This window comes from Pseudophryne corroboree, chromosome 11 (genome assembly GCF_028390025.1).
Source record: "Pseudophryne corroboree isolate aPseCor3 chromosome 11, aPseCor3.hap2, whole genome shotgun sequence".
Lineage (NCBI taxonomy): Eukaryota > Metazoa > Chordata > Amphibia > Anura > Myobatrachidae > Pseudophryne > Pseudophryne corroboree.
In genome coordinates this window covers 129,996,294-130,015,372 of record NC_086454.1, presented here as the reverse complement: position 1 = coordinate 130,015,372, position 19,079 = coordinate 129,996,294, and the positions used below count along the sequence as shown (strand labels likewise).

The following is a 19,079-nucleotide window of genomic DNA, read 5'->3' as shown; positions in this document are numbered from 1 at the left end:
TCCCAATGTTAAAATAGTCTATGCAATATCTTTAAGTGAGGAGAACCATTTCAATTTGGTCACACATTTGGATATTCAATTTGTACACAGAGTTATGATGTTCAGTCTAATCTGCTGATTGGTTACAAGAGCATGTCTAAAACATATTTGTTGCATTTTATTGGGCCGATTCTGTTCATGCTGATAGTTCCAACAAGTTTTTCACTATTATTATGAAACTATGGTAAGAGCTTTCCAATAATTTAACTTTAATGATAGCACAAAAACACACACATTAGGAGGTTTTTAATACTTCTCACCCTGTTGTACACCTGTTCTGTTTCTGCTGACAGGCATGGTATTATCATTTCAGCTCACTACAGGACACTCTAACACAAAGTTGGAGAGCCATTAAAAATATGTCCAACTTTTTCAATATTTTCTATATAATTCAATTCAAGCAAAGACAGCTAATTTTTGCATTTATTTGATTTTCTGAAAAAGTTATATACTACATGCCTCAATCAAGGATATTGCAAATTTGTAGAATTTTTTTGTGAAAAGTCTACATTGGGACAAAAAGCGACAATAAAATGATAACAGAGATTTGAAATTTGCAGAAGATTTTTTTCCATCACTAAGCAGAATGAACATACATAGTGCTGAAGGCAAGGCTCCATAGCTCAGGGGTTAGAGCACTGGTCTTGTAAACCAGGGGTCGTGAGTTCAAATCTCACTGGGGCCTAGTGCTACTTTCTTGTTACTGCTGCTAAAATATAAATTGCAGCTCCCAATGTTGAAATAGTCTGCTCAAGAGCTTTAAGTGAGGAGAACCATTTCAATTTGGTCACACATTTGGATATTCAATTTGTACACAGAGTTATGATGTTCAGTCTAATCTGCAAATTGGTTCCAAGAGCATGTCTTAAAATTATTTTATTGTACTGATTCTGTTCATGCTGATAATCCCATCATAATTTTTCAGTATCATTACAAACTGTAGAAAGAGCTTTTCCATAATTAAACTTTAAAGATAGCAACAATGGTATATACATTGTATTAATCTGTATTGTACCGTGCAGGAATAAACTTCATCAGTTGATCCAGAAGAGTTTTGAATTGACAACTGTAGCTGCCAGAAGGCTTTTTTGGTCATGTAAGCATATATAAAGTACAAATGCAAGCATACTCAAGGTAATGACCACTATTGGTCACAAATATCTCAATATAAAGACATTCTGTCATATCATTTTGAAGGCATTCCAGACTAAGGAGCACAAGGTTTGTGAGGCATGGAAAACATGACCAACATTTCCTCAATTTTATATATACACCTATTCAACATACAACAGCAAACTGAAAGTTTCTTTAAATTGTTAAATAGGTTATTAACTGCATGTCCCAAGCAGGCATTTCAGCAGTGGTCATTTGTTAAAAGTGTATATTTGGAGAATGAGCTACAACTAATAATATCCAATAAGATTACTGAAATTTGAAGAAAACTCTTTTCCACCATAATTCAGACCCCGTATTGGTCACAGTTCTGGCTACTTATGTGGCTCCATCTCTCAGGGGTTAGAGCACTGGTCTCGTAAACCAGGGGTCATGAGGTCCAATCTCACTGGGACCTAGTGTTTCCCAATGTTAAAATAGTCTATGCAATATCTTTAAGTGAGGAGAACCATTTCAATTTGGTCACACATTTGGATATTTAATTTGTACACAGAGTTATGATGTTCAGTCTAATCTGCTGATTGGTTACAAGAGCATGTCTAAAACATATTTGTTGCATTTTATTGGGCCGATTCTGTTCATGCTGATAGTTCCAACAAGTTTTTCACTATTATTATGAAACTATGGTAAGAGCTTTCCAATAATTTAACTTTAATGATAGCACAAAAACACACACATTAGGAGGTTTTTAATACTTCTCACCCTGTTGTACACCTGTTCTGTTTCTGCTGACAGGCATGGTATTATCATTTCAGCTCACTACAGGACACTCTAACACAAAGTTGGAGAGCCATTAAAAATATGTCCAACTTTTTCAATATTTTCTATATAATTCAATTCAAGCAATGACAGCTAATTTTTGCATTTATTTGATTTTCTGAAAAAGTTATATACTACATGCCTCAATCAAGGATATTGCAAATTTGTAGAATTTTTTTGTGAAAAGTCTACATTGGGACAAAAAGCGACAATAAAATGATAACAGAGATTTGAAATTTGCAGAAGATTTTTTTCCATCACTAAGCAGAATGAACATACATAGTGCTGAAGGCAAGGCTCCATAGCTCAGGGGTTAGAGCACTGGTCTTGTAAACCAGGGGTCGTGAGTTCAAATCTCACTGGGGCCTAGTGCTCCTTTCTTGTTACTGCTGCTAAAATATAAATTGCAGCTCCCAATGTTGAAATAGTCTGCTCAAGAGCTTTAAGTGAGGAGAACCATTTCAATTTGGTCACACATTTGGATATTCAATTTGTACACAGAGTTATGATGTTCAGTCTAATCTGCAAATTGGTTCCAAGTGCATGTCTTAAAATTATTTTTTTGTATTGACTCTGTTCATGCTGATAATCCCATCATAATTTTTCAGTATCATTACAAACTGTAGAAAGAGCTTTTCCATAATTAAACTCTAAAGATAGCAACAATGGTATATACATTGTATTGTACCGTGCAGGAATCAACTTCATCAGTTGATCCAGAAGAGTTTTGAATTGACAACTGTAGCTGCCAGAAGGCTTTTTTGGTCATGTAAGCATATATAAAGAACAAATGCAAGCATACTCAAGGTAATGACCACTATTGGTCACAAATATCTCAATATAAAGACATTCTGTCATATCATTTTGAAGGCATTCCAGACTAAGGAGCACAAGGTTTGTGAGGCATGGAAAACATGACCAACATTTCCTCAATTTTATATATACACCTATTCAACATACAACAGCAAACTGAAAGTTTCTTTAAATTGTTTAATAGGTTATTAACTGCATGTCCCAAGCAGGCATTTCAGCAGTGGTCATTTGTTAAAAGTGTATATTTGGAGAATGAGCTACAACTAATAATATCCAATAAGATTACTGAAATTTGAAGAAAACTCTTTTCCACCATAATTCAGACCCCGTATTGGTCACAGTTCTGGCTACTTATGTGGCTCCATAGCTCAGGGGTTAGAGCACTGGTCTCGTAAACCAGGGGTCATGAGGTCCAATCTCACTGGGACCTAGTGTTTCCCAATGTTAAAATAGTCTATGCAATATCTTTAAGTGAGGAGAACCATTTCAATTTGGTCACATATTTGGATGGTTAATTTGGACAAAGACATATGATGTTCAGTCTAATCTGCTGATTGGTTACAAGAGCATGTCTAAAACATATTTGTTGCATTTTATTGGGCCGATTCTGTTCATGCTGATAGTTCCAACAAGTTTTTCACTATTATTATGAAACTATGGTAAGAGCTTTCCAATAATTTTACTTTAATGATAGCAAAAAAACACACACATTAGGAGGTTTTTAATACTTCTCACCCTGTTGTACACCTGTTCTGTTTCTGCTGACAGGCATGGTATTATCATTTCAGCTCACTACAGGACACTCTAACACAAAGTTGGAGAGCCATTAAAAATATGTCCAACTTTTTCAATATTTTCTATATAATTCAATTCAAGCAAAGACAGCTAATTTTTGCATTTATTTGATTTTCTGAAAAAGTTATATACTACATGCCTCAATCAAGGATATTGCAAATTTGTAGAATTTTTTTGTAAAAAGTCTACATTGGGACAAAAAGCGACAATAAAATGATAACAGAGATTTGAAATTTGCAGAAGATTTTTTTCCATCACTAAGCAGAATGAACACACATAGTGCTGAAGGCAAGGCTCCATAGCTCAGGGGTTAGAGCACTGGTCTTGTAAACCAGGGGTCGTGAGTTCAAATCTCACTGGGGCCTAGTGCTACTTTCTTGTTACTGCTGCTAAAATATAAATTGCAGCTCCCAATGTTGAAATAGTCTGCTCAAGAGCTTTAAGTGAGGAGAACCATTTCAATTTGGTCACACATTTGGATATTCAATTTGTACACAGAGTTATGATGTTCAGTCTAATCTGCAAATTCCATGTCTTAAAATTATTTTATTGTACTGATTCTGTTCATGCTGATAATCCCATCAAAATTTTTCAGTATCATTACAAACTGTAGAAAGAGCTTTTCCATAATTAAACTTTAAAGATAGCAACAATGGTATATACATTGTATTGTACCGTGCAGGAATCAACTTCATCAGTTGATCCAGAAGAGTTTTGAATTGACAACTGTAGCTGCCAGAAGGCTTTTTTGGTCATGTAAGCATATATAAAGTACAAATGCAAGCATACTCAAGGTAATGACCACTATTGGTCACAAATATCTCAATATAAAGACATTCTGTCATATCATTTTGAAGGCATTCCAGACTAAGGAGCACAAGGTTTGTGAGGCATGGAAAACATGACCAACATTTCCTCAATTTTATATATACACCTATTCAACATACAACAGCAAACTGAAAGTTTCTTTAAATTGTTTAATAGGTTATTAACTGCATGTCCCAAGCAGGCATTTCAGCAGTGGTCATTTGTTAAAAGTGTATATTTGGAGAATGAGCTACAACTAATAATATCCAATAAGATTACTGAAATTTGAAGAAAACTCTTTTCCACCATAATTCAGACCCCGTATTGGTCACAGTTCTGGCTACTTATGTGGCTCCATAGCTCAGGGGTTAGAGCACTGGTCTCGTAAACCAGGGGTCATGAGGTCCAATCTCACTGGGACCTAGTGTTTCCCAATGTTAAAATAGTCTATGCAATATCTTTAAGTGAGGAGAACCATTTCAATTTGGTCACATATTTGGATGGTTAATTTGGACAAAGACATATGATGTTCAGTCTAATCTGCTGATTGGTTAAAAGAGCATGTCTAAAACATATTTGTTGCATTTTATTGGGCCGATTCTGTTCATGCTGATAGTTCCAACAAGTTTTTCACTATTATTATGAAACTATGGTAAGAGCTTTCCAATAATTTTACTTTAATGATAGCAAAAAAACACACACATTAGGAGGTTTTTATTACTTCTCACCCTGTTGTACACCTGTTCTGTTTCTGCTGACAGGCATGGTATTATCATTTCAGCTCACTACAGGACACTCTAACACAAAGTTGGAGAGCCATTAAAAATATGTCCAACTTTTTCAATATTTTCTATATAATTCAATTCAAGCAAAGACAGCTAATTTTTGCATTTATTTGATTTTCTGAAAAAGTTATCTACTACATGCCTCAATCAAGGATATTGCAAATTTGTAGAATTTTTTTGTGAAAAGTCTACATTGGGACAAAAAGCGACAATAAAATGATAACAGAGATTTGAAATTTGCAGAAGATTTTTTTCCATCACTAAGCAGAATGAACATACATAGTGCTGAAGGCAAGGCTCCATAGCTCAGGGGTTAGAGCACTGGTCTTGTAAACCAGGGGTCGTGAGTTCAAATCTCACTGGGGCCTAGTGCTACTTTCTTGTTACTGCTGCTAAAATATAAATTGCAGCTCCCAATGTTGAAATAGTCTGCTCAAGAGCTTTAAGTGAGGAGAACCATTTCAATTTGGTCACACATTTGGATATTCAATTTGTACACAGAGTTATGATGTTCAGTCTAATCTGCAAATTGGTTCCAAGAGCATGTCTTAAAATTATTTTATTGTACTGATTCTGTTCATGCTGATAATCCCATCATAATTTTTCAGTATCATTACAAACTGTAGAAAGAGCTTTTCCATAATTAAACTTTAAAGATAGCAACAATGGTATATACATTGTATTAATCTGTATTGTACCGTGCAGGAATCAACTTCATCAGTTGATCCAGAAGAGTTTTGAATTGACAACTGTAGCTGCCAGAAGGCTTTTTTGGTCATGTAAGCATATATAAAGTACAAATGCAAGCATACTCAAGGTAATGACCACTATTGGTCACAAATATCTCAATATAAAGACATTCTGTCATATCATTTTGAAGGCATTCCAGACTAAGGAGCACAAGGTTTGTGAGGCATGGAAAACATGACCAACATTTCCTTAATTTTATATATACACCTATTCAACATACAGCAGCAAACTGAAAGTTTCTTTAAATTGTTTAATAGGTTATTAACTGCATGTCCCAAGCAGGCATTTTAGCAGTGGTCATTTGTTAAAAGTGTATATTTGGAGAATGAGCTACAACTAATAATATCCAATAAGATTACTGAAATTTGAAGAAAACTCTTTTCCACCATAATTCAGACCCCGTATTGGTCACAGTTCTGGCTACTTATGTGGCTCCATCTCTCAGGGGTTAGAGCACTGGTCTCATAAACCAGGGGTTATGAGGTCCAATCTCACTGGGACCTAGTGTTTCCCAATGTTAAAATAGTCTATGCAATATCTTTAAGTGAGGAGAACAATTTCAATTTGGTCACATATTTGGATGGTTAATTTGGACAAAGACATATGATGTTCAGTCTAATCTGCTGATTGGTTACAAGAGCATGTCTAAAACATATTTGTTGCATTTTATTGGGCCGATTCTGTTCATGCTGATAGTTCCAACAAGTTTTTCACTATTATTATGAAACTATGGTAAGAGCTTTCCAATAATTTTACTTTAATGATAGCAAAAAAACACACACATTAGGAGGTTTTTAATACTTCTCACCCTGTTGTACACCTGTTCTGTTTCTGCTGACAGGCATGGTATTATCATTTCAGCTCACTACAGGACACTCTAACACAAAGTTGGAGAGCCATTAAAAATATGTCCAACTTTTTCAATATTTTCTATATAATTCAATTCAAGCAAAGACAGATAATTTTTGCATTTATTTGATTTTCTGAAAAAGTTATATACTACATGCCTCAATCAAGGATATTGCATATTTGTAGAATTTTTTTGTGAAAAGTCTACATTGGGACAAAAAGCGACAATAAAATGATAACAGAGATTTGAAATTTGCAGAAGATTTTTTTCCATCACTAAGCAGAATGAACATACATAGTGCTGAAGGCAAGGCTCCATAGCTCAGGGGTTAGAGCACTGGTCTTGTAAACCAGGGGTTGTGAGTTCAAATCTCACTGGGGCCTAGAGCTACTTTCTTGTTACTGCTGCTAAAATATAAATTGCAGCTCCCAATGTTGAAATAGTCTGCTCAAGAGCTTTAAGTGAGGAGAACCATTTCACTTTGGTCACACATTTGGATATTCAATTTGTACACAGAGTTATGATGTTCAGTCTAATCTGCAAATTGGTTCCAAGAGCATGTCTTAAAATTATTTTATTGTATTGACTCTGTTCATGCTGATAATCCCATCATCATTTTTCAGTATCATTACAAACTGTAGAAAGAGCTTTTCCATAATTAAACTTTAAAGATAGCAACAATGGTATATACATTGTATTGTACCGTGCATGAATCAACTTCATCAGTTGATCCAGAAGAGTTTTGAATTGACAACTGTAGCTGCCAGAAGGCTTTTTTGGTCATGTAAGCATATATAAAGTACAAATGCAAGCATACTCAAGGTAATGACCACTATTGGTCACAAATATCTCAATATAAAGACATTCTGTCATATCATTTTGAAGGCATTCCAGACTAAGGAGCACAAGGTTTGTGAGGCATGGAAAACATGACCAACATTTCCTCAATTTTATATATACACCTATTCAACATACAGCAGAAAACTGAAAGTTTCTTTAAATTGTTTAATAGGTTATTAACTGCATGTCCCAAGCAGGCATTTCAGCAGTGGTCATTTGTTAAAAGTGTATATTTGGAGAATGAGCTACAACTAATAATATCCAATAAGATTACTGAAATTTGAAGAAAACTCTTTTCCACCATAATTCAGACCCCGTATTGGTCACAGTTCTGGCTACTTATGTGGCTCCATCTCTCAGGGGTTAGAGCACTGGTCTCGTAAACCAGGGGTCATGAGGTCCAATCTCACTGGGACCTAGTGTTTCCCAATGTTAAAATAGTCTATGCAATATCTTTAAGTGAGGAGAACCATTTCAATTTGGTCACATATTTGGATGGTTAATTTGGACAAAGACATATGATGTTCAGTATAATCTGCTGATTGGTTACAAGAGCATGTCTAAAACATATTTGTTGCATTTTATTGGGCCGATTCTGTTCATGCTGATAGTTCCAACAAGTTTTTCACTATTATTATGAAACTATGGTAAGAGCTTTCCAATAATTTTACTTTAATGATAGCAAAAAAACACACACATTAGGAGGTTTTTAATACTTCTCACCCTGTTGTACACCTGTTCTGTTTCTGCTGACAGGCATGGTATTATCATTTCAGCTCACTACAGGACACTCTAACACAAAGTTGGAGAGCCATTAAAAATATGTCCAACTTTTTCAATATTTTCTATATAATTCAATTCAAGCAAAGACAGCTAATTTTTGCATTTATTTGATTTTCTGAAAAAGTTATATACTACATGCCTCAATCAAGGATATTGCAAATTTGTAGAATTTTTTTGTAAAAAGTCTACATTGGGACAAAAAGCGACAATAAAATGATAACAGAGATTTGAAATTTGCAGAAGATTTTTTTCCATCACTAAGCAGAATGAACATACATAGTGCTGAATGCAAGGCTCCATAGCTCAGGGGTTAGAGCACTGGTCTTGTAAACCAGGGGTCGTGAGTTCAAATCTCACTGGGGCCTAGTGCTACTTTCTTGTTACTGCTGCTAAAATATAAATTGCAGCTCCCAATGTTGAAATAGTCTGCTCAAGAGCTTTAAGTGAGGAGAACCATTTCAATTTGGTCACACATTTGGATATTCAATTTGTACACAGAGTTATGATGTTCAGTCTAATCTGCAAATTCCATGTCTTATAATTATTTTATTGTACTGATTCTGTTCATGCTGATAATCCCATCAAAATTTTTCAGTATCATTACAAACTGTAGAAAGAGCTTTTCCATAATTAAACTTTAAAGATAGCAACAATGGTATATACATTGTATTGTACCGTGCAGGAATCAACTTCATCAGTTGATCCAGAAGAGTTTTGAATTGACAACTGTAGCTGCCAGAAGGCTTTTTTGGTCATGTAAGCATATATAAAGTACAAATGCAAGCATACTCAAGGTAATGACCACTATTGGTCACAAATATCTCAATATAAAGACATTCTGTCATATCATTTTGAAGGCATTACAGACTAAGGAGCACAAGGTTTGTGAGGCATGAAAACATGACCAACATTTCCTCAATTTTATATATACACCTATTCAACATACAGCAGCAAACTGAAAGTTTCTTTAAATTGTTTAATAGGTTATTAACTGCATGTCCCAAGCAGGCATTTCAGCAGTGGTCATTTGTTAAAAGTGTATATTTGGAGAATGAGCTACAACTAATAATATCCAATAAGATTACTGAAATTTGAAGAAAACTCTTTTCCACCATAATTCAGACCCCGTATTGGTCACAGTTCTGGCTACTTATGTGGCTCCATAGCTCAGGGGTTAGAGCACTGGTCTCATAAACCAGGGGTCATGAGGTCCAATCTCACTGGGGCCTAGTGTTTCCCAATGTTAAAATAGTCTATGCAATATCTTTAAGTGAGGAGAACCATTTCAATTTGGTCACATATTTGGATGGTTAATTTGGACAAAGACATATGATGTTCAGTATAATCTGCTGATTGGTTACAAGAGCATGTCTAAAACATATTTGTTGCATTTTATTGGGCCGATTCTGTTCATGCTGATAGTTCCAACAAGTTTTTCACTATTATTATGAAACTATGGTAAGAGCTTTCCAATAATTTTACTTTAATGATAGCAAAAAAACACACACATTAGGAGGTTTTTAATACTTCTCACCCTGTTGTACACCTGTTCTGTTTCTGCTGACAGGCATGGTATTATCATTTCAGCTCACTACAGGACACTCTAACACAAAGTTGGAGAGCCATTAAAAATATGTCCAACTTTTTCAATATTTTCTATATAATTCAATTCAAGCAAAGACAGATAATTTTTGCATTTATTTGATTTTCTGAAAAAGTTATATACTACATGCCTCAATCAAGGATATTGCATATTTGTAGAATTTTTTTGTGAAAAGTCTACATTGGGACAAAAAGCGACAATAAAATGATAACAGAGATTTGAAATTTGCAGAAGATTTTTTTCCATCACTAAGCAGAATGAACATACATAGTGCTGAAGGCAAGGCTCCATAGCTCAGGGGTTAGAGCACTGGTCTTGTAAACCAGGGGTTGTGAGTTCAAATCTCACTGGGGCCTAGTGCTACTTTCTTGTTACTGCTGCTAAAATATAAATTGCAGCTCCCAATGTTGAAATAGTCTGCTCAAGAGCTTTAAGTGAGGAGAACCATTTCACTTTGGTCACACATTTGGATATTCAATTTGTACACAGAGTTATGATGTTCAGTCTAATCTGCAAATTGGTTCCAAGAGCATGTCTTAAAATTATTTTATTGTATTGACTCTGTTCATGCTGATAATCCCATCATCATTTTTCAGTATCATTACAAACTGTAGAAAGAGCTTTTCCATAATTAAACTTTAAAGATAGCAATAATGGTATATACATTGTATTGTACCGTGCATGAATCAACTTCATCAGTTGATCCAGAAGAGTTTTGAATTGACAACTGTAGCTGCCAGAAGGCTTTTTTGGTCATGTAAGCATATATAAAGTACAAATGCAAGCATACTCAAGGTAATGACCACTATTGGTCACAAATATCTCAATATAAAGACATTCTGTCATATCATTTTGAAGGCATTCCAGACTAAGGAGCACAAGGTTTGTGAGGCATGGAAAACATGACCAACATTTCCTCAATTTTATATATACACCTATTCAACATACAGCAGCAAACTGAAAGTTTCTTTAAATTGTTTAATAGGTTATTAACTGCATGTCCCAAGCAGGCATTTCAGCAGTGGTCATTTGTTAAAAGTGTATATTTGGAGAATGAGCTACAACTAATAATATCCAATAAGATTACTGAAATTTGAAGAAAACTCTTTTCCACCATAATTCAGACCCCGTATTGGTCACAGTTCTGGCTACTTATGTGGCTCCATCTCTCAGGGGTTAGAGCACTGGTCTCGTAAACCAGGGGTCATGAGGTCCAATCTCACTGGGACCTAGTGTTTCCCAATGTTAAAATAGTCTATGCAATATCTTTAAGTGAGGAGAACCATTTCAATTTGGTCACATATTTGGATGGTTAATTTGGACAAAGACATATGATGTTCAGTATAATCTGCTGATTGGTTACAAGAGCATGTCTAAAACATATTTGTTGCATTTTATTGGGCCGATTCTGTTCATGCTGATAGTTCCAACAAGTTTTTCACTATTATTATGAAACTATGGTAAGAGCTTTCCAATAATTTTACTTTAATGATAGCAAAAAAACACACACATTAGGAGGTTTTTAATACTTCTCACCCTGTTGTACACCTGTTCTGTTTCTGCTGACAGGCATGGTATTATCATTTCAGCTCACTACAGGACACTCTAACACAAAGTTGGAGAGCCATTAAAAATATGTCCAACTTTTTCAATATTTTCTATATAATTCAATTCAAGCAAAGACAGCTAATTTTTGCATTTATTTGATTTTCTGAAAAAGTTATATACTACATGCCTCAATCAAGGATATTGCAAATTTGTAGAATTTTTTTGTAAAAAGTCTACATTGGGACAAAAAGCGACAATAAAATGATAACAGAGATTTGAAATTTGCAGAAGATTTTTTTCCATCACTAAGCAGAATGAACATACATAGTGCTGAATGCAAGGCTCCATAGCTCAGGGGTTAGAGCACTGGTCTTGTAAACCAGGGGTCGTGAGTTCAAATCTCACTGGGGCCTAGTGCTACTTTCTTGTTACTGCTGCTAAAATATAAATTGCAGCTCCCAATGTTGAAATAGTCTGCTCAAGAGCTTTAAGTGAGGAGAACCATTTCAATTTGGTCACACATTTGGATATTCAATTTATACACAGAGTTATGATGTTCAGTCTAATCTGCAAATTCCATGTCTTAAAATTATTTTATTGTACTGATTCTGTTCATGCTGATAATCCCATCAAAATTTTTCAGTATCATTACAAACTGTAGAAAGAGCTTTTCCATAATTAAACTTTAAAGATAGCAACAATGGTATATGTATTGTACCGTGCAGGAATCAACTTCATCAGTTGATCCAGAAGAGTTTTGAATTGACAACTGTAGCTGCCAGAAGGCTTTTTTGGTCATGTAAGCATATATAAAGTACAAATGCAAGCATACTCAAGGTAATGACCACTATTGGTCACAAATATCTCAATATAAAGACATTCTGTCATATCATTTTGAAGGCATTCCAGACTAAGGAGCACAAGGTTTGTGAGGCATGGAAAACATGACCAACATTTCCTCAATTTTATATATACACCTATTCAACATACAGCAGCAAACTGAAAGTTTCTTTAAATTGTTTAATAGGTTATTAACTGCATGTCCCAAGCAGGCATTTCAGCAGTGGTCATTTGTTAAAAGTGTATATTTGGAGAATGAGCTACAACTAATAATATCCAATAAGATTACTGAAATTTGAAGAAAACTCTTTTCCACCATAATTCAGACCCCGTATTGGTCACAGTTCTGGCTACTTATGTGGCTCCATCTCTCAGGGGTTAGAGCACTGGTCTCGTAAACCAGGGGTCATGAGGTCCAATCTCACTGGGACCTAGTGTTTCCCAATGTTAAAATAGTCTATGCAATATCTTTAAGTGAGGAGAACCATTTCAATTTGGTCACACATTTGGATATTCAATTTGTACACAGAGTTATGATGTTCAGTCTAATCTGCTGATTGGTTACAAGAGCATGTCTAAAACATATTTGTTGCATTTTATTGGGCCGATTCTGTTCATGCTGATAGTTCCAACAAGTTTTTCACTATTATTATGAAACTATGGTAAGAGCTTTCCAATAATTTAACTTTAATGATAGCACAAAAACACACACATTAGGAGGTTTTTAATACTTCTCACCCTGTTGTACACCTGTTCTGTTTCTGCTGACAGGCATGGTATTATCATTTCAGCTCACTACAGGACACTCTAACACAAAGTTGGAGAGCCATCAAAAATATGTCCAACTTTTTCAATATTTTCTATATAATTCAATTCAAGCAAAGACAGCTAATTTTTGCATTTATTTGATTTTCTGAAAAAGTTATATACTACATGCCTCAATCAAGGATATTGCAAATTTGTAGAATTTTTTTGTGAAAAGTCTACATTGGGACAAAAAGCGACAATAAAATGATAACAGAGATCTGAAATTTGCAGAAGATTTTTTTCCATCACTAAGCAGAATGAACATACATAGTGCTGAAGGCAAGGCTCCATAGCTCAGGGGTTAGAGCACTGGTCTTGTAAACCAGGGGTCTTGAGTTCAAATCTCACTGGGGCCTAGTGCTACTTTCTTGTTACTGCTGCTAAAATATAAATTGCAGCTCCCAATGTTGAAATAGTCTGCTCAAGAGCTTTAAGTGAGGAGAACCATTTCAATTTGGTCACACATTTGGATATTCAATTTGTACACAGAGTTATGATGTTCAGTCTAATCTGCAAATTGGTTCCAAGAGCATGTCTTAAAATTATTTTATTGTACTGATTCTGTTCATGCTGATAATCCCATCATAATTTTTCAGTATCATTACAAACTGTAGAAAGAGCTTTTCCATAATTAAACTTTAAAGATAGCAACAATGGTATATACATTGTATTAATCTGTATTGTACCGTGCAGGAATAAACTTCATCAGTTGATCCAGAAGAGTTTTGAATTGACAACTGTAGCTGCCAGAAGGCTTTTTTGGTCATGTAAGCATATATAAAGTACAAATGCAAGCATACACAAGGTAATGACCACTATTGGTCACAAATATCTCAATATAAAGACATTCTGTCATATCATTTTGAAGGCATTCCAGACTAAGGAGCACAAGGTTTGTGAGGCATGGAAAACATGACCAACATTTCCTCAATTTTATATATACACCTATTCAACATACAACAGCAAACTGAAAGTTTCTTTAAATTGTTTAATAGGTTATTAACTGCATGTCCCAAGCAGGCATTTCAGCAGTGGTCATTTGTTAAAAGTGTATATTTGGAGAATGAGCTACAACTAATAATATCCAATAAGATTACTGAAATTTGAAGAAAACTCTTTTCCACCATAATTCAGACCCCGTATTGGTCACAGTTCTGGCTACTTATGTGGCTCCATCTCTCAGGGGTTAGAGCACTGGTCTCGTAAACCAGGGGTCATGAGGTCCAATCTCACTGGGACCTAGTGTTTCCCAATGTTAAAATAGTCTATGCAATATCTTTAAGTGAGGAGAACCATTTCAATTTGGTCACACATTTGGATATTCAATTTGTACACAGAGTTATGATGTTCAGTCTAATCTGCTGATTGGTTACAAGAGCATGTCTAAAACATATTTGTTGCATTTTATTGGGCCGATTCTGTTCATGCTGATAGTTCCAACAAGTTTTTCACTATTATTATGAAACTATGGTAAGAGCTTTCCAATAATTTAACTTTAATGATAGCACAAAAACACACACATTAGGAGGTTTTTAATACTTCTCACCCTGTTGTACACCTGTTCTGTTTCTGCTGACAGGCATGGTATTATCATTTCAGCTCACTACAGGACACTCTAACACAAAGTTGGAGAGCCATTAAAAATATGTCCAACTTTTTCAATATTTTCTATATAATTCAATTCAAGCAAAGACAGCTAATTTTTGCATTTATTTGATTTTCTGAAAAAGTTATATACTACATGCCTCAATCAAGGATATTGCAAATTTGTAGAATTTTTTTGTGAAAAGTCTACATTGGGACAAAAAGCGACAATAAAATGATAACAGAGATTTGAAATTTGCAGAAGATTTTTTTCCATCACTAAGCAGAATGAACATACATAGTGCTGAAGGCAAGGCTCCATAGCTCAGGGGTTAGAGCACTGGTCTTGTAAACCAGGGGTCGTGAGTTCGAATCTCACTGGGGCCTAGTGCTACTTTCTTGTTACTGCTGCTAAAATATAAATTGCAGCTCCCAATGTTGAAATAGTCTGCTCAAGAGCTTTAAGTGAGGAGAACCATTTCAATTTGGTCACACATTTGGATATTCAATTTGTACACAGAGTTATGATGTTCAGTCTAATCTGCAAATTGGTTCCAAGAGCATGTCTTAAAATTATTTTATTGTACTGATTCTGTTCATGCTGATAATCCCATCATAATTTTTCAGTATCATTACAAACTGTAGAAAGAGCTTTTCCATAATTAAACTTTAAAGATAGCAACAATGGTATATACATTGTATTAATCTGTATTGTACCGTGCAGGAATAAACTTCATCAGTTGATCCAGAAGAGTTTTGAATTGACAACTGTAGCTGCCAGAAGGCTTTTTTGGTCATGTAAGCATATATAAAGTACAAATGCAAGCATACTCAAGGTAATGACCACTATTGGTCACAAATATCTCAATATAAAGACATTCTGTCATATCATTTTGAAGGCATTCCAGACTAAGGAGCACAAGGTTTGTGAGGCATGGAAAACATGACCAACATTTCCTCAATTTTATATATACACCTATTCAACATACAACAGCAAACTGAAAGTTTCTTTAAATTGTTAAATAGGTTATTAACTGCATGTCCCAAGCAGGCATTTCAGCAGTGGTCATTTGTTAAAAGTGTATATTTGGAGAATGAGCTACAACTAATAATATCCAATAAGATTACTGAAATTTGAAGAAAACTCTTTTCCACCATAATTCAGACCCCGTATTGGTCACAGTTCTGGCTACTTATGTGGCTCCATCTCTCAGGGGTTAGAGCACTGGTCTCGTAAACCAGGGGTCATGAGGTCCAATCTCACTGGGACCTAGTGTTTCCCAATGTTAAAATAGTCTATGCAATATCTTTAAGTGAGGAGAACCATTTCAATTTGGTCACACATTTGGATATTTAATTTGTACACAGAGTTATGATGTTCAGTCTAATCTGCTGATTGGTTACAAGAGCATGTCTAAAACATATTTGTTGCATTTTATTGGGCCGATTCTGTTCATGCTGATAGTTCCAACAAGTTTTTCACTATTATTATGAAACTATGGTAAGAGCTTTCCAATAATTTAACTTTAATGATAGCACAAAAACACACACATTAGGAGGTTTTTAATACTTCTCACCCTGTTGTACACCTGTTCTGTTTCTGCTGACAGGCATGGTATTATCATTTCAGCTCACTACAGGACACTCTAACACAAAGTTGGAGAGCCATTAAAAATATGTCCAACTTTTTCAATATTTTCTATATAATTCAATTCAAGCAAAGACAGCTAATTTTTGCATTTATTTGATTTTCTGAAAAAGTTATATACTACATGCCTCAATCAAGGATATTGCAAATTTGTAGAATTTTTTTGTGAAAAGTCTACATTGGGACAAAAAGCGACAATAAAATGATAACAGAGATTTGAAATTTGCAGAAGATTTTTTTCCATCACTAAGCAGAATGAACATACATAGTGCTGAAGGCAAGGCTCCATAGCTCAGGGGTTAGAGCACTGGTCTTGTAAACCAGGGGTCGTGAGTTCAAATCTCACTGGGGCCTAGTGCTCCTTTCTTGTTACTGCTGCTAAAATATAAATTGCAGCTCCCAATGTTGAAATAGTCTGCTCAAGAGCTTTAAGTGAGGAGAACCATTTCAATTTGGTCACACATTTGGATATTCAATTTGTACACAGAGTTATGATGTTCAGTCTAATCTGCAAATTGGTTCCAAGTGCATGTCTTAAAATTATTTTTTTGTATTGACTCTGTTCATGCTGATAATCCCATCATAATTTTTCAGTATCATTACAAACTGTAGAAAGAGCTTTTCCATAATTAAACTCTAAAGATAGCAACAATGGTATATACATTGTATTGTACCGTGCAGGAATCAACTTCATCAGTTGATCCAGAAGAGTTTTGAATTGACAACTGTAGCTGCCAGAAGGCTTTTTTGGTCATGTAAGCATATATAAAGAACAAATGCAAGCATACTCAAGGTAATGACCACTATTGGTCACAAATATCTCAATATAAAGACATTCTGTCATATCATTTTGAAGGCATTCCAGACTAAGGAGCACAAGGTTTGTGAGGCATGGAAAACATGACCAACATTTCCTCAATTTTATATATACACCTATTCAACATACAACAGCAAACTGAAAGTTTCTTTAAATTGTTTAATAGGTTATTAACTGCATGTCCCAAGCAGGCATTTCAGCAGTGGTCATTTGTTAAAAGTGTATATTTGGAGAATGAGCTACAACTAATAATATCCAATAAGATTACTGAAATTTGAAGAAAACTCTTTTCCACCATAATTCAGACCCCGTATTGGTCACAGTTCTGGCTACTTATGTGGCTCCATAGCTCAGGGGTTAGAGCACTGGTCTCGTAAACCAGGGGTCATGAGGTCCAATCTCACTGGGACCTAGTGTTTCCCAATGTTAAAATAGTCTATGCAATATCTTTAAGTGAGGAGAACCATTTCAATTTGGTCACATATTTGGATGGTTAATTTGGACAAAGACATATGATGTTCAGTCTAATCTGCTGATTGGTTACAAGAGCATGTCTAAAACATATTTGTTGCATTTTATTGGGCCGATTCTGTTCATGCTGATAGTTCCAACAAGTTTTTCACTATTATTATGAAACTATGGTAAGAGCTTTCCAATAATTTTACTTTAATGATAGCAAAAAAACACACACATTAGGAGGTTTTTAATACTTCTCACCCTGTTGTACACCTGTTCTGTTTCTGCTGACAGGCATGGTATTATCATTTCAGCTCACTACAGGACACTCTAACACAAAGTTGGAGAGCCATTAAAAATATGTCCAACTTTTTCAATATTTTCTATATAATTCAATTCAAGCAAAGACAGCTAATTTTTGCATTTATTTGATTTTCTGAAAAAGTTATATACTACATGCCTCAATCAAGGATATTGCAAATTTGTAGAATTTTTTTGTAAAAAGTCTACATTGGGACAAAAAGCGACAATAAAATGATAACAGAGATTTGAAATTTGCAGAAGATTTTTTTCCATCACTAAGCAGAATGAACACATATAGTGCTGAAGGCAAGGCTCCATAGCTCAGGGGTTAGAGCACTGGTCTTGTAAACCAGGGGTCGTGAGTTCAAATCTCACTGGGGCCTAGTGCTACTTTCTTGTTACTGCTGCTAAAATATAAATTGCAGCTCCCAATGTTGAAATAGTCTGCTCAAGAGCTTTAAGTGAGGAGAACCATTTCAATTTGGTCACACATTTGGATATTCAATTTGTACACAGAGTTATGATGTTCAGTCTAATCTGCAAATTCCATGTCTTAAAATTATTTTATTGTACTGATTCTGTTCATGCTGATAATCCCATCAAAATTTTTCAGTATCATTACAAACTGTAGAAAGAGCTTTTCCATAATTAAACTTTAAAGATAGCAACAATGGTATATACATTGTATTGTACCGTGCAGGAATCAACTTCATCAGTTGATCCAGAAGAGTTTTGAATTGACAACTGTAGCTGCCAGAAGGCTTTTTTGGTCATGTAAGCATATATAAAGTACAAATGCAAGCATACTCAAGGTAATGACCACTATTGGTCACAAATATCTCAATATAAAGACATTCTGTCATATCATTTTGAAGGCATTCCAGACTAAGGAGCACATGGTTTGTGAGGCATGGAAAACATGACCAACATTTCCTCAATTTTATATATACACCTATTCAACATACAACAGCAAACTGAAAGTTTCTTTAAATTGTTTAATAGGTTATTAACTGCATGTCCCAAGCAGGCATTTCAGCAGTGGTCATTTGTTAAAAGTGTATATTTGGAGAATGAGCTAC

The 19,079-nt window shown here is 34.9% G+C and overlaps 12 non-coding genes across 12 annotated transcripts; all 12 read left to right on the top strand.

Moving 5' to 3' along the window:
• The first annotated feature begins 651 nt into the window (after positions 1-651).
• TRNAT-UGU (transfer RNA threonine (anticodon UGU)) lies at positions 652-724 on the top strand. The gene has a single exon. It is a non-coding gene; the product is annotated as a tRNA-Thr (tRNA).
• A 1,542-nt stretch (positions 725-2,266) lies between these two features.
• On the top strand, positions 2,267-2,339 carry TRNAT-UGU (transfer RNA threonine (anticodon UGU)). Its single transcript has one exon. It is a non-coding gene; the product is annotated as a tRNA-Thr (tRNA).
• A 1,532-nt stretch (positions 2,340-3,871) lies between these two features.
• TRNAT-UGU (transfer RNA threonine (anticodon UGU)) lies at positions 3,872-3,944 on the top strand. The gene has a single exon. It is a non-coding gene; the product is annotated as a tRNA-Thr (tRNA).
• A 1,522-nt stretch (positions 3,945-5,466) lies between these two features.
• Positions 5,467-5,539, top strand: TRNAT-UGU (transfer RNA threonine (anticodon UGU)). The gene has a single exon. It is a non-coding gene; the product is annotated as a tRNA-Thr (tRNA).
• Positions 5,540-7,081: 1,542 nt separating this feature from the next.
• TRNAT-UGU (transfer RNA threonine (anticodon UGU)) lies at positions 7,082-7,154 on the top strand. Its single transcript has one exon. It is a non-coding gene; the product is annotated as a tRNA-Thr (tRNA).
• Positions 7,155-8,686: 1,532 nt separating this feature from the next.
• Positions 8,687-8,759, top strand: TRNAT-UGU (transfer RNA threonine (anticodon UGU)). The gene has a single exon. It is a non-coding gene; the product is annotated as a tRNA-Thr (tRNA).
• A 1,521-nt stretch (positions 8,760-10,280) lies between these two features.
• TRNAT-UGU (transfer RNA threonine (anticodon UGU)) lies at positions 10,281-10,353 on the top strand. Its single transcript has one exon. It is a non-coding gene; the product is annotated as a tRNA-Thr (tRNA).
• Positions 10,354-11,885: 1,532 nt separating this feature from the next.
• On the top strand, positions 11,886-11,958 carry TRNAT-UGU (transfer RNA threonine (anticodon UGU)). Its single transcript has one exon. It is a non-coding gene; the product is annotated as a tRNA-Thr (tRNA).
• A 1,517-nt stretch (positions 11,959-13,475) lies between these two features.
• On the top strand, positions 13,476-13,548 carry TRNAT-UGU (transfer RNA threonine (anticodon UGU)). The gene has a single exon. It is a non-coding gene; the product is annotated as a tRNA-Thr (tRNA).
• A 1,542-nt stretch (positions 13,549-15,090) lies between these two features.
• TRNAT-UGU (transfer RNA threonine (anticodon UGU)) lies at positions 15,091-15,163 on the top strand. Its single transcript has one exon. It is a non-coding gene; the product is annotated as a tRNA-Thr (tRNA).
• Positions 15,164-16,705: 1,542 nt separating this feature from the next.
• TRNAT-UGU (transfer RNA threonine (anticodon UGU)) lies at positions 16,706-16,778 on the top strand. The gene has a single exon. It is a non-coding gene; the product is annotated as a tRNA-Thr (tRNA).
• Positions 16,779-18,310: 1,532 nt separating this feature from the next.
• On the top strand, positions 18,311-18,383 carry TRNAT-UGU (transfer RNA threonine (anticodon UGU)). The gene has a single exon. It is a non-coding gene; the product is annotated as a tRNA-Thr (tRNA).
• Positions 18,384-19,079: the final 696 nt, after the last annotated feature.